General features: G+C 39.1%; 1 protein-coding gene across 2 annotated transcripts in view; it reads right to left on the bottom strand.

The window, feature by feature from the left end:
• The window catches only part of LOC127970000 (leucine-rich melanocyte differentiation-associated protein-like), a 277,953-nt gene that overhangs the window by 217,012 nt on the left and 46,329 nt on the right, over positions 1-14,612 (bottom strand). The window contains exon 3 of one of the 2 annotated variants that reach the window (XR_008156466.1): positions 9,228-9,720. The exons of the other annotated variant lie outside the window; for it this stretch is intronic. The gene's annotated coding sequence lies outside the window, so the exon portion shown is untranslated. Of the gene's footprint in view, positions 1-9,227; positions 9,721-14,612 lie in introns of those variants that run through there. 2 annotated transcript variants of the gene reach the window in all.

Genomic DNA, 14,612 nt, shown 5'->3' with positions numbered 1-14,612 from the left:
AATGAAAAATTTATGACTGCAATTTGTGGGCAGCCATAAAACTATTAAAGAACTTTGGAGTTGCATTCAGCTCTTTTGTCTCTAAGTGAAGCAAGATGACTTAATCTTATGAATACATGAAAAAAAAAAATCTTAATTCTTCTGTTCAGAAGTAAATGACAGCAAAACTATAATCAAGCATGCACAGAATATTTTCCAGGGCATTATTAAGTGGAAACTGTAACCAATGTGGCTGTTTAAGGAGTCAACACCCTGTTTTCACATTTATGTGCTTGTGCATAAAACTATATATCTTCCACTGCTACATTGACTGAGTGCCATTGCATGATTGAATGAAAGTCTATCCTTGACTGACAAATGATATATTAAGCTTTCGTCTGGTGGGGGGAAGCCAGGCATGTCAGTTACCTGCTACAGAAGAAGCTCCACTTGTCAATCTACTTTGCGCCTGGCTAAACAAGATCTGAAATGTTAAAGCCCTCCTGCATCAGAGCTTCACACTGATCCATGCCCCTATACATCCAAACCATGTGACAGACATGAATCACTGCCTGAAATAAATGCCTGAATATCACATCTGGAGGTGAAACAAATTTGTTAAGTCCAGGAATGCTCGGGTGGATATGAAAGATATGAAGAAAGAACATGTGGCTTACTTGAGAATTCTTGTCGGGTTGGTCAATGTACTTGCACTCGTAAAAATTACTTATATAATGTAAATGGTAATTATTCTTTTTTTCTTTCTTCGTTTTATAAGGCTTTGTGTATATATATATATATATATATATATATAAGCGATTATAGGAAAAGCAAAATTGTTAAAGATACATGTATATATTTTAGAAAAATGTTTGTTTATATATTAAATATATACATATAATGATATAAAAAGAATATGAATACATACATTTATAAACGTAAATATTTTCAAAATGTATACTGTATGTGTGTGTCTATGTAAACACACTATTAATCTGCATAATATATATAAATCGTACAGGTGCATATATAATGTCCAACAAATCATCACTGACTTCAGAAACTTCACACTAGACTTTGGATTCTCCAGTCTTCCTCCAGACTCCAGAGCTTAATTTCCAAATTAAATGCTGAATTTACTTTCATCTGAAAAGAGGACTGTGGACCACTTTGCAACAATACAATTTTTTTTCTCCTTACCCCAGGTGAAATGCTTCTAATGATTTTTTCTGGTTCAGGAGTGGCTTGGTTCTAGAAATGTGACCGCTGGAGCCCTTTTCCTTAAGACATTTGAGCATTTTGTGAAGTACTCCCAAGTTCTTGAATCAACTTTTCCTGTTGCTGTGGTCATCCCTGTTGCTTGTGCACCTTTCCCTACCACACTTTTTCCTTCTAGTCAACTTTCTTTGAATATATTTTGATACAGCACTCTGTGAACAGCCAGCCTTTTCAGCAATGACCTTCCATGACTTACCTTTCAGGAGGTTGTTGATGATTGTCTTCTGGACAACTGTCAAGTCAGTAGTATTTCCCATAATTGTGGTTGCATGTTCTAAACTAGCCCAGGAGGTACCCAGTATTTATACTCAAAATCAATCAAACAAATTAAGCTCAAAATTGAATTCACATTTTGAGATACAGATTTTTTTTTTTTTTAAGAACATTTCACTAATAATTTCCCTCCTACCGAAGATTGCTTTAATTTCCGTGAAAACATAAGGTGACTGTTCTACTCTGGTTGCACACATGCGTGTGACTAAGTCATTAATAAAGATGCAGCCAAATGCTTGCACAGGTCTGGGCTGCAGTATGTGGCTGTATGGTGCCTCTATGTGCCTGGGAATGAGTGCAGTCATCTCCTTGGCTCGGCTGGCGTTGATTGTGTATGATTAATGGTTAAAAGGAACAGGGAGAGAAAGGTCAACTTCTGGGTTGGAGTCAGAGCAGCTACATAGGGAGTAATTAAGACATTTGTGTAAGCATGATTAATAAGCCTGAGCTGACACTGTGTACTGTAAACAAGAGGCAACCAGATGGTTTGCCACGTACTGCATCTTACACTGAGATGGAAGACCGCCTAAATGAAAGCATGCAGTGTAACCCCCCAGCTCGAACCTCCAGGTTTCATATGACCATGCGAGAGAGAAGTCAACCTTAGAGTTGTTGATGAGTGGGATTTACGGAACAAAGGGACAACGAATGTCAAAGAAAGAAATGTTTCATGTCTTAGTGTGGCAGCATCAGTAGTTATTCAGCATTTGACATTAGATGACCCTTAAGTGATCATTAGCAGTGCAGTGAGGACTGACCCATCAGGTCGCATGTATCCGCTGACCTTCTTTCCTAGATGATGGCCATGTAGGTGGTGTAAAGTACTCTTTCCCTCTCCATCATCTCTCCTGCAGTCTTTCAGCCATGTGACCAGCAATATAGAGGGATTAGCTCCCGCATGTAGAGAGAAAGACTGGGAGACAGGTGTCAAAACGCTCCAGCAAGCAAAGCTAACGACCGCTAATCAGATCTGTTGTTCTCTTGCAATCCACGTCCTATTCACAAGTTTCATCCCACATGAAACACAATTATGGTGGGTTTGAAGTTCAGTGTCTACTTACTCAACCGTCTCTTCGTGTAAATGTTAGTTCTTAAGAGAAAAGGGCTGAGATTAAGTCGAGAGACAGAAACAGAGCTCCTTGTCGGTATGTGTGTGTTGATCAAAACCAGTGATGGGCTTAAATCACACAGGATCACAGCAAAAGAACGAGACATGGAAGTCCTGCTTGTAGAAATAGGACCTTTGAGCTAGATTTCTCAACAGGAGCTTAAGTATATTGTGAAATGCCAAAGGCTGTGGGAAAAAAAATAAGACTGCTGAAGAAGGGGGGGGGGGGGGGCAACGTCAATGTGTATATGTTGAAAGGAATGGTCTCACTGGCTGAACAAGGTGTTGTTTAGCCTGTTAGCAATAATTTTTATAGAGGCCAACAATATAGCCAATAATAACAGCACCATTACTAATGAAACCGAGACTAAAGGTGCAGTCACATTTGCAAAATATTGACTACAAAAAGGTTCATCATCTTGTCTATTGTCAAAGGTATAGTGTATAAAGCAGAGCTAACACACAAGTCACTTTCAAAACTAACACCTTTCTGGTGGTCAATGCAATAAATCATTGTAAACCACTTGAATCAGTTGCAAAATATGCGTGGGGGAAATCTTTCGCCCTCAAATGAAACTATTAGATTTTGCATGCAAAAACACAATGAATATCAGTAAATGTCATCACACCCCATCTTAAATATGTGATAGGACTAGGGCTGTACGTAAATTTCAATAATTCCATATATCGTGCATTTCTGAGCATCAAATAGGTTAGTGTTTTGTCTTAAAGGGGCCATGAACTGCCAGTTTTATTTTGTACTGGTCCTCAGGTCCACTTAATAAGTTATCAAGATTTTTACATGAAAGAACATCATTGTTTAGAAGTTTTTTGCATAGTTTTTGACTCATCAGAATGCTCTGTTTGAATAGATGTGGATGACTGTAGACTCGGAAGTAAACACCCACTGCTATGATTGGCTAACAGTTAAGTATGTTTGACAGCCTACATCCTACCTAGATGGACACATAAATACTGAGTACATATCAAACGATCTGTAATAATAGACAGCAATAATGACCATGAAATAAAAACGATAACTCACACTTATGTGGTGCTACATTACTGTCGGATCCAATATAGTCAGCACAGAATCATCTTTTAGTTTCAATCTTTCTGAAAATCCAGAAATTGATTGTGAGTTGATTTGTGATTGTGAAAAATAAAATAAACGAATCATTTGGTTTCTGTAGACCTGAGTTTGTCTCTCATTATTTTCTAGACATGGTAGTGATGTAGAAGCAAGCGGTTGATCTTCTGCAGAGGTGGCTATTACAACATAGTCGCACATTTGTACCAAATCATTTTGGCAGTTTGGTTTCAATATAAGCCATTTTAAGACTAACAAGAAAGTTTTGGGTTTAGAAACTTAATGGATGTCTTTATAGCACAATGACTTGTATATCAAAACATCAAGGGGGTTTTGTTTTCTCAGTTCGTGACCCCTAAGCAAAGGTCAAACAACAAAAGACAATCATACCCAATCAAAACATTTTATTTTTTGTTCTCAAAGTTTTCACTCTATATAACCAGCATGACACGTCAAAAACACAAACCAAGCATCCTTTAAAATGTTTTGACAACAACAATGTCGACAATCAGGGCTGGTTAGGACAAATAATCACATTACCATGGAAGAGACATGATTTATCGCTTGACACTTTATCATGCCACGCTCAATTAAGATGTTGTAAGATGCGAGATGGCGTGCCAAGATGATCCAGTCCAATCAGTACATGAGAAGTACAATTAAAATGGCTGACAAAGTTCTTGAAGTAATAACAACTGGCACCAAAGTGGCATAGTTAGCCATACCCAAGATGGAGCTGCAAGATCCTGCTCTTCAAAACATCCGTCACCCGACAGGAAAGAGGAGACACACCCTAGCAAAGCACAGATCTCAGGAAGAGGAGTGCAGAGGCATGTGATGAGTGACAAACAACAGCTGGGTGAACTCAGGGCCGACATGTGCCCCACATCTCCCAGCAGGAGTCAGTGCAGAACAGGGGGCTCGCCCGTGCGGGCCTGGTGAGGGCATAACAGGGGATGCCATTACACATCATGCCCCTTTTATCCGGGACATCAAAATGGCCACTTTTACACTACATATGGATTCAGCGTTCTTCCATTCTCATAATGCTGGTAATCTGTTCCCAGAACATGAAAGGATGAATTAGAAACAGGTGTTCGGCGCTGGATATGCAAGCGTATTAAAAGCTTCACCAGCTGGAGATCACATACACATGTGGGCTGATTCAGTTTGACATGCATTACATTTTTAATTTCAGAGATCTTTTTTGTTTAATTTATTTGGTAAATGTCAGGTTCATTACTCCCTTTCTTATCCACATTTATCTTGATTCATTTCCATGATCTAAGCAGGATTGAGCAGGACATAAATCAACAGAACCTATGATGGGAGGAAAAACAAATCCAGCTCCAGTTGGAAGCGTCAAAGTGTCCGTCTTTCCCAGCACTCCCGGCTCTCGAATTAGCTTGGCTTCACATTAATTGTAAGTGAGTTTAGACATCAGGCCAGTGCTGTTCCACACATCAACGGGCCTGAGCCGGAGCAGGTCTGACAGCCACCAAGCAGAAAGCTTTTGTCTTTATAAGGGCCGCGAGGAGGAGAAGAATGGGGTGGCTACAATTACACAAGCAGATAGGCTTCAGACAGCTTGAAATCATAGCAAAATTCAAGGCAGAAAAACAAGGCAAAGGACCTTGCAGAGGTGCCAGGTTGCAAACAATCACATGCACCATGGATCCCCCCCAGTGCCAGTAGGGAGGCGTGTGTGCGCGCACATATATGCGATCCACCTCCAGCTCAAGATAATTGTGCTAAAATGCTTTAGTTTCAGTTTGAACCTCTTGGATGCTGAATTGGGAAGAAAAAAAAGGAACACTTACAAAGAACATTTATCAAAAGAGAAGGGTCGCTCAAGGAGCGTTTGAGAGCCATCACCCCGATGCTCCAGAGGATGATGAAAACCAGGGCTTTGCACTTCCTAATAAAAAGTCTGCAGTAATGTTGGCTGGGTGTCTCATTTGGAAAACTGTTTGTCCTTTTGTCCTGTCCAAGTTTCTTAAACTGCTGTCAGCTCAATTGTTCTGCCGGAGCAAAATTATTATGCACCTGTCATCAGCAGAGAGGGGGGGCTGGAAAACTAAAATAATGAAATGTGAGCTGTAAACCGTTCGACCCAGATGAGAGAAAAATCACAGGATGACGAAATATTTCTTACTCTGCAAAGAAATGGATCAGTTTTGCAGGCCTGAGAGAGTATCACATTCTGTCAGCACTTCACCATGGTGATTTCCACTCAGATGACCAAAACAATGAACCAGTTTATCCTGGGTAAACCCCTTTAGTATGTTTAGGAAACTATATGAAGTGCTTCTACATACTAGTATGATGTGCATCATGCATGGTAAACCAACTATGGCAGCTACACAAGAAATTTTAATATTTGACCTGATAATCCAATGCATCATCATTACACCATGGTCACAGTTGGGGTGAATTTGATTTATGTTGGTGTATTTCATAACTGCTTGTCAGAAAACACCTAAAAACTAAAAATGCACTGCATAAAAATTCTGCTTGATCCCAATAATCCAATAACTCTTCTCATGATAATAAAACAGATATTAGAACAGTATAGATTCCAATTTTATGCTGAATACATTAAAAATAAACCACTAAAAAGATAATTGTTTTAAATGCTACAAGTGAACTTTGGCATCACTTTCTTATAATGTAGTATGAAAATGTATATTTTGACACTTGCATGATCAAATTTAACAATGTTATTAAATTAGGGTTTTAAATGATTTCCTGTAGCGGAGTAGAGTAGGCAAGCGTGATTCACCTAGTACAACATTTCAATCAACCAATCAGAATTGAAATATAACTTTTCAGAAAATATCTGTTTTAGGCTTACAACCAGAGTTAGGTGCTTCTACACCCTTGTTAATCAGCTATCATTTCCCACTGATTTTAGTAATAAATTATGGGTAGGGTAAGGTTTAGGGGTAGCGATAGGGTTAAGTCTTCATTTTTGGACAATGATGTTAATCCAGGATCATCAGATGATGTTGATCCAGGAACATGTCTTACTTGGCAAACTCACGGCGACCGAGTAGAGTATGGCACTAGCAACACTAACAAAGCTAGCAAAAAAGAGGAGTCACTCGAAACCAAAACTAGCAAGTAGGGATGTCATTATGCACCCCAAGCCAGTTGAAAATCGATACAAATATGACAAGTTAATTCAAATGACACGTTAAAGTGAAAGTGAAGCAGTCAGTTGAGTTAACGTTATGTAATTAAAGTGATTTACACTTTGATTAAAAAAAACAACAACAACATGATCAACGCAACCATAAAAAAAAAAAAAAATGTTTTGTTGTTTAAGCTTTTGGAGCAAGGGTGCCACCATCTTGCAGTACCACCACATGTGACGTCACAGGGCCAGTGCACTAATATAAGCATTGATTTACATTTTGAACACACGAATGTTATATTAACGCACAAATAATTTGGTTTACACCGTAATTTGAATGAATATTCAACATCAAACTGTCTGTTAAGTTTTGATTATGTTATCCCAAACAATGTTTATATAATGTGAAGCGCAACGCAATGTAAACAAACAACTCTTCATAATATCATTAATGTCGCATTTTATTATGTCAGACCATTAAGACATGCATTACATTGACTGTTTCATCAGTTGAATGTATCATATTTTATGTTCACATGCGGTACTTACATGTTTTGATAGACCTTTTCTGAAAGAGATTTAAATGTGGTTATTTTCCTAAGTAATGCAAACTTAACTGACTGCTTCATTTCCAATTCGATCGATAAAATTGGGGGCACCATAAGTTTATATGAATATCTCTGAGAAGAACTGACTGTCATTAGGAAAGTTTAGACTATATTTTATTTTTTATCTTGCCTTTGTATAATGCATATTAAAGTATACTATTAAAGTTCATAAGTGCAGCACTGCTGTGTTAACAGTGGTAACCGAGTAAACGCTTTATCACTGCTGTTCCATAAACGACACCTGCTGTCAGAGAGTGAATTTGCATCTCACGCAGCCCATCTGCGGTTTCTGTTATGTGCAGATATGTTTTATGTAGTATAGTTTCACAAAACTAACATCAGATTGTTCTGTTTTTGCTTTAATTTTTTTAATAATTTTTAATCTAATTTAGATTAAACACAGCTGATGCTGCATGAATTATCTTAAACTGTATTCTGAAGATGAACGTCTTACAGGTTTGGAACGACATGAGGGTGAGTCATTAAAGACAATATTCATTTTTGGGTGAACTAACCCTTTAAGTCTATAACAAATATAATATATTCCATAATCAAAACACTACATTTTCATTTACATTTGAGACAGAGACCAGAGATATTGCAATTGTGTATATGAATTACTGATGAGTTTGATAGTCACACACAAAAAAAGATGTTTTAAATTTACTGAGACAATTTCCCATGTTGAATTTGCAGCACACCTGCGAACAAGAGTGAGCTCAATGACTCTGTCCATATTTAATGTACATTTGAGTGTTTCCAGGCCACTAAACTTAAAGGCAGATAGAGATAGGAGTCAGTTTAATCACTATAATTTGTGGTAAAAGTGACACTGTAATAATCGTGTGATTTATGAGTCCATTCTGATCTATTTTTATAGGTAATCAACCTTAAAAGTGTAGCAGGAGTGTCTGAACTGAGAATAGATTAATGCTGTTCCTTTACAAATTACTCTTCAGTGTCATTAAGTCCTTTTAGTAATGATACCTTAAAACTTCATGGGCCCTAGATTAGGTAGAAGTCAAATAAAGGACTATGAATGACCACTGGAAGTTAAAGGACTTAAATTTTTTTAAATTAAACTTTAAAAAAAACTCATGGTTATGTCATTATTTGCTCACCCTATTCACTGTAAAATATGATTTTTTTAAAACTTGTAAATAAATATTATTGGACTAAATTATTATTATTTTACAAATTTCAGTCTTTCTGCTTTCATATTTCATATTTTCCTTCTTGTTTCAGTGTTGTTGTTCTAAGCCTGTATGTTCATATGCAGTTTTTGTTTTGTTTTTTATGTGGAAGACACGCACACACTTTTTAGTCTCAAAATAGATGTTATCAAAAGTAGTTATCATGCATGTAGTTTAGGTTTACAAATAATGATATTTTCATTTTTGGTGAACTGTTTCCTCAAGAACCACCTTTGCCCGAAAAAGCAACATTAAAAAAACATTAACAAAAGTGAATAAAAGGCAGAATGTGCTGTTGTTGTGAGCAGCAGGAGTGGTGCCAGTCCAAAAGTACTCATTCTGATTGCTTTTGCTGACAGCCCAAAGCTGCGACATCCTCCTGGCAAACGTTCGGCCATCGCTTTGATCTCTCAGACTCCTAAATAAGCTGCAGACAAAGTTCACACACAGGTCAGCAGAGTCATCTGATCATCCATTCCAGAAGAAGCCACTTCATGACAGTCATACCCCACTGCTGTCCGCATCATGCAAAGTTCACACAATGACAGACCAGACACACAACTTTTCCCACTTCTCCAGACAAAGCATGCTTTAATAAACAAGACACTCACGAATTTACACAGAGAAACATCGCATGCAAATGCAGCCACAGGGGGCATGCAATTACTAGGTGTGTTATAAGTACTACATGATTCATAGCGCCAAGTAATCTGAGGCAGATCTAACAAAAGTGAATTTATACATAACTTTCAGACACGACACAAAAGGATTTCATAGCAATACAACAAAAGTCACAGCAAACAATGCAATGCAGCTAAACCAACATTTCCCCTCCCAACGTCATCCATCCCACATACTTCATCTGCGTTGTTGACATCGTGCTCTTAATGTACAATAAAGCGGCAATTGTTAAAAATACAAAAAAAAAATGCATCGCTTTCAGTTGAAGTTCCTGCGGGACCAATTGTTACAAAACAAAACCGGTTCGCTTGTAATTCCGGTTCCTTTGGGATGTTTAGAGGCATCAAACGCAGCGCCATTCATGATGTAGCGTCCTTTATGGTTGAAGCAAAAGAAAAGATCCAATTAATAAAGCATATCAATCTGCTAACACTGTCACAACATATTCCTCTTGATTCATTACAGTGCAGGTCCTAGTCCTCCCTGGCAGCCCGTGTTGCCTAGTAATTACACTTCTTCCTTTGACAACCTGCATGATTGTTTTCCTAACAGTATATTACTTCGTTAGTACTTTCCAATGCTGGTTATTTTTAAACTGTCACTTTTGCCAGACTCATCCTGATTTGCACTCGTCTGTTTATCATAACAATCATTAATAACTGTCACTCGGTGTCATCAATATAACAGGCTCATTCCCTCATTAGCATGTCCCGGCGTTTGTTCCACCGAGAGCCCGGGTATTTTCTACCAACAGGCCCAGCCAATTACTCTGCCGAAATGGAATCGCATTAATCAAAACTTAACAAGGTGGCAAATTTAAAGATATCAGATTGCAGGAGACAGCACAAGTAATATGTCACTGTCAGGGGTTCTATGTAGGTATGCATGGCTGACACTAAATATATCCCCTCGCACAGGCCGCGTGAATTTTAACATTTCATATGATCTGACAACTATCAAAGTGAAAGGCCCCACTTCTGTTGTCTTGTCCCTCATTCTGGTAAGGATAGTGAAAGAGCAAGAGAGCGAGTAGTAGTATACAAGTCCTGAAACAATTCTGTATTTTTGTTTATAACAAATGGTCAGTTATCAACAAAAGGAGCCACTTAACCTTTAGAAAAATGCTAATTGGCCGCCTCAGGAGGTCAAAATAAACATGCACTCAGCGGTGTTATTTTCCATTTATTTATATACGTCTAAATGCTCCAATTTGAATATTTTCCACAGTAAACATTAAAACATGAATATGGAAAAAAATGTTTAACTACCATTGAGTTACGATGAATCAGTTGTTCAGACACTTTACCTTAAACTAGCTAGGTTAATTTTATGTTCGACATTAGATATGTTCGACAAGCTATTATGTCTCACAAAAAAACAGGACATGTGATTTGTTCCTGTTTATATAAAAGTAATGAGACACCAAAATATAGCTTATTCACACCAGAGTATAAGACAAAATGTATGAGAAAGCAAGACGGCTAAGGAAAGGGAAAGAGAGAGAGCGAGCGAGAGAGAGGCTGGGTGAGAGAGCGAAAGGGGAGGGAAGAAAAGGTTGAGCATGTCTGTGAGAGCCAGCAGGCGGCAGTTCATCATGTCTGCCTTCACAGAGACGTTTTCTTTTACACTTTAAATGATGATACTCATCAATCACCGGCTGACAGCTGCATCAAGCCAGCTGCAAACATGCAAAGGCCAGCAGTCTGAAACATGCTGACGCCACCCATCGCTGCATAGAAAATAATCATTCAGCTCAGGCTCCACACTAGATTTATTTTCTCATATACGACCCTCTCTCTTCCTCTAGCCACTGTAAAATAAATACCATCCATTTCACGGAAACAATGTGCAGGGTTGCTGGCGGGACACACCCCTCATGGCACATGCAAGAGTTAATGATTATGCGGCTGGCAAAAAGCAAAGAGGACTAAACCTAATCAGGTAGGCCCGCGAGCCAGTGATGTTCATCTCGCGAAAAGAAAGCTCAGTGTCACAGCAGTTCCATTGACGTATACTGTGACTTTGAAAATGCGTCATGTATTCGAAACACAGTAGGTCAGAGCCGGGAGCAAACAAACTGTATCTTAACAGGAAAATACATGCATAAATTTAATTACACACAACTAACCAAAGCAGTGGGAATGTTTCAAAATCAGAATTTAACGACGTGTGCGATTCCCACATGTCCGATACATCGTAACGTTACTGTAAATTCACACCGAATGTTCTCAGGGACGCTCATGGCATTTAAACACAGAAAAACAGCCACAGTTTAGAGAGCGCAATGAATGCTATTAGCAGTAAAGGTTATTCATGCACTGCCCACACACACGCACACACTGTCCCCAACTGTTTCCCGATTAATACCACCATCCCTCTTCCATCTTTCCATTTCGCAGAAAAGCGATTGCTCATTTTTTAAGGGGAGCTTGTGGAGCAGATGGATGCGAATTCAAAGTTTCCTGATCTTTAGCAGAAGTTATGGAGGGTTATCTTTGGCTGTATATCTCCGGGTTGGCAGGCCTCCCCTGGCGATGAAGGATTAAGCACCGCAGCTGTCTCTCCCTCCGAATGATGCAGTGCAGCACTCGCCGACACGACAGCATCACTTAATCTTAATGTCCGCTCCTCCAGCGCGGCCGCGCAGGACAAAGCCAATCAACATCACATGCCACGAGGATGGACCTACTGCTTGGCCCTGGAGTCTCTCACCCGCACCGACCGATTAATCAACTTCAGCCAGCCCAATCCCAGAGTTCACTTCTCTCACGGCACAGCTGAGCTCGCCACTGAGATGTATAGGACGGGGGGGCTGGCGTGTTCCACAACACTTATCAGACGGCACATTATGCATGGCTTTGTATTGCTTAGAGAAAAGGATCAGGGTAGAAGAAAGAGGCGGTATTGAATGCTTACACCTTATTTCTGTCACGGGCCACCTATTTGTTGTGTTTAAAGAGATATCTGACCAATAATGGAGAAAAAAAGCTTAAGGAGAGCTTGGGGTTTTGGAATAATGACTCCCGCTCATTTAGACAAATTGCACGTGCAGAGGACCATTACTGTGCTTTAAATTCAATATAATAGCAGCGTATTAAAGGAGACAACATTTCCCCCGATCCCTGCATATTAACTACTACTTCTCGCTCTCAAAACATACTGGATAGCCAAGTGAGTGCTTTCTTAATTGTATCAGCCGAAGCAACAAACTGGAAGATGGTGGCCGTGTTGTTTTTATTCCTCTGCTTCGAGGCCCGAGGAAAATTCAAAAGAACACAAATCGCACTTGGTAATTCACCTAAAACAAATATGACAAGTATTAAATGCAAACAGCTGCAGAGGAAACGACTATATCCCTGAGAAAACGCGAGCAAATATCTTCGTGTACCCGTCCATCCCCTTGAGTATGTTTACATCGTCACAGATGATCGGGTGCATGCTGGAATATATTACTTCCATAAGTTACCCTCAAATGAAGACAGCACTATTGCGCCACGATGTTTCCTCCATTTCAGTCAAGATTAAGAGCATTCAGGCATTCTCGGCTCTGGAATAGTATGCAACATTAAAGATGTAGAGGAGCCTCCGGTGTCCTCTATGGAGGATGCACCTGATTTAGTACAACCAATTTAAAGCCGGAGACATCCGACATTACCTTTGAAGACGCTACATAATGTCAGCAAACAAGCTATAAAACACTGTAATAGTGCCTTATATTTGGATACAAGTTTCTCGGGCAGTTGGCAAACCCTGATGCTAGGAGATGTACATTGTTATCACTATTTCTATTACTATCACTATTTTTTTAAAGCTAAAAAACACATTGCATTTAAGGTGTGACTCATTTGAGTGAATAAACTGGAAGCATGATGACTGCAGTGCCTCAAATATTTTTTGTAATTTATAGAGCATGAACACGCAAGATTTCTGATGTATGTTTTTTGGAATTTAATGCTAATTCAGCTAACAGTGGAACACTTACGCATCTGTCATTTTTCATCTGCATACGTCTAGTGGAAGGTTAAATAATTTATCCGCTGCAATATGATATCCACAGAGCAGCACTAGTCATTTACACATAGTTAGGTTGTTTTCGCAGTGGTAATTGCTTTTGGCTACAATGCAATCTGCTGCTAAAACAGCAGCAATAACTTATTTAATATTGTTAACTTTGGCTCCAAGAGTACTCAGACTGCAGTATCTGATCCTAGACCAGCTGCAATGAAATGGTTTCCATTCACAAACACCTAAGTATGTTCCACAAAGGGGTTTGGACCTAAAACAAAACCAACTTAAAGAGTATCTAATCCCGCAGAAATCTGCCTGACGAGAAGGTCTTGACGTAGGTCATTTCCTCACAACTGAACTGTGGGGTCTCATTAGTAACACAACAATCGCTGGTATGGCGACACAAGCTTTTGTGGTACTCGGCGGTGTTACAAAGCTGAGGTCATTGAGGGTAAACATGGTGCATTACAGAGGAAATCTGGAAACAGATGAAAAGAGAACACTTACAAACTTTAACGAGATAGTTCACCCGAAAAATAAATATTCAGGCATCATTTACTCACCCTCATGTCTTCTCAAATACGTCTTGTGTTATTTCTTTCATAGAGCACAAAAGGAGGCGTTCTGAACAATGTCCTGACCACTTTTTTTATATTACAATAAATGACACTGAAGCTTTCAAGCTTCAAAATGATTACAAATTTCATTTTTTGGTGAACTATCCCTTTAAAACAAACTCTCCTCAAATTAGCTGGCCGAGGACACTTACATCCTCCCTCTAAAAGAGACATGTCATCCCTGTAACCTCTGTGCCAAGTGTGGATTTGTCTATATTCCAGCCCTTGGCTGATTGCTGTGTCATTACAGCTTTAAATGTTTCAAACCATCTGTGGCCAGCGTAAAATATGCTTTTTCAGTCCAGTCCGGCATTGACTTCATATCATAAAAGAATCAACATAATTGGCAATTACAGGTCCCTAATTTGGCTGTAAAACTGGGAGAGGCCAAGAGGACAGGGATGGCAGAAAGAGGTGGAATATTAAGCCACAGCAGCTGGCAGTGCCCCCATACACACATTCCCAGGCATATGGAGCTAGGACATTAAAAGAAGAGGATGGTGTTATGCATACATATTATTGCTTCAGATGTAACCTTGAACAAAACAGCATTTAACAAAAAATCTAAATCTAACATTTATTTGTGATTTTCAAATCCAATCGTTCTGTTATGGTCCTGTGCAGAAAGAAACATTCTTCAC

The sequence above is a fragment of the Carassius gibelio genome, chromosome B13 (genome assembly GCF_023724105.1).
Source record: "Carassius gibelio isolate Cgi1373 ecotype wild population from Czech Republic chromosome B13, carGib1.2-hapl.c, whole genome shotgun sequence".
Lineage (NCBI taxonomy): Eukaryota > Metazoa > Chordata > Actinopteri > Cypriniformes > Cyprinidae > Carassius > Carassius gibelio.
The sequence above is the reverse complement of the archived record's forward strand: the minus strand, read 5'-3'. Positions and strand labels throughout refer to the sequence as shown.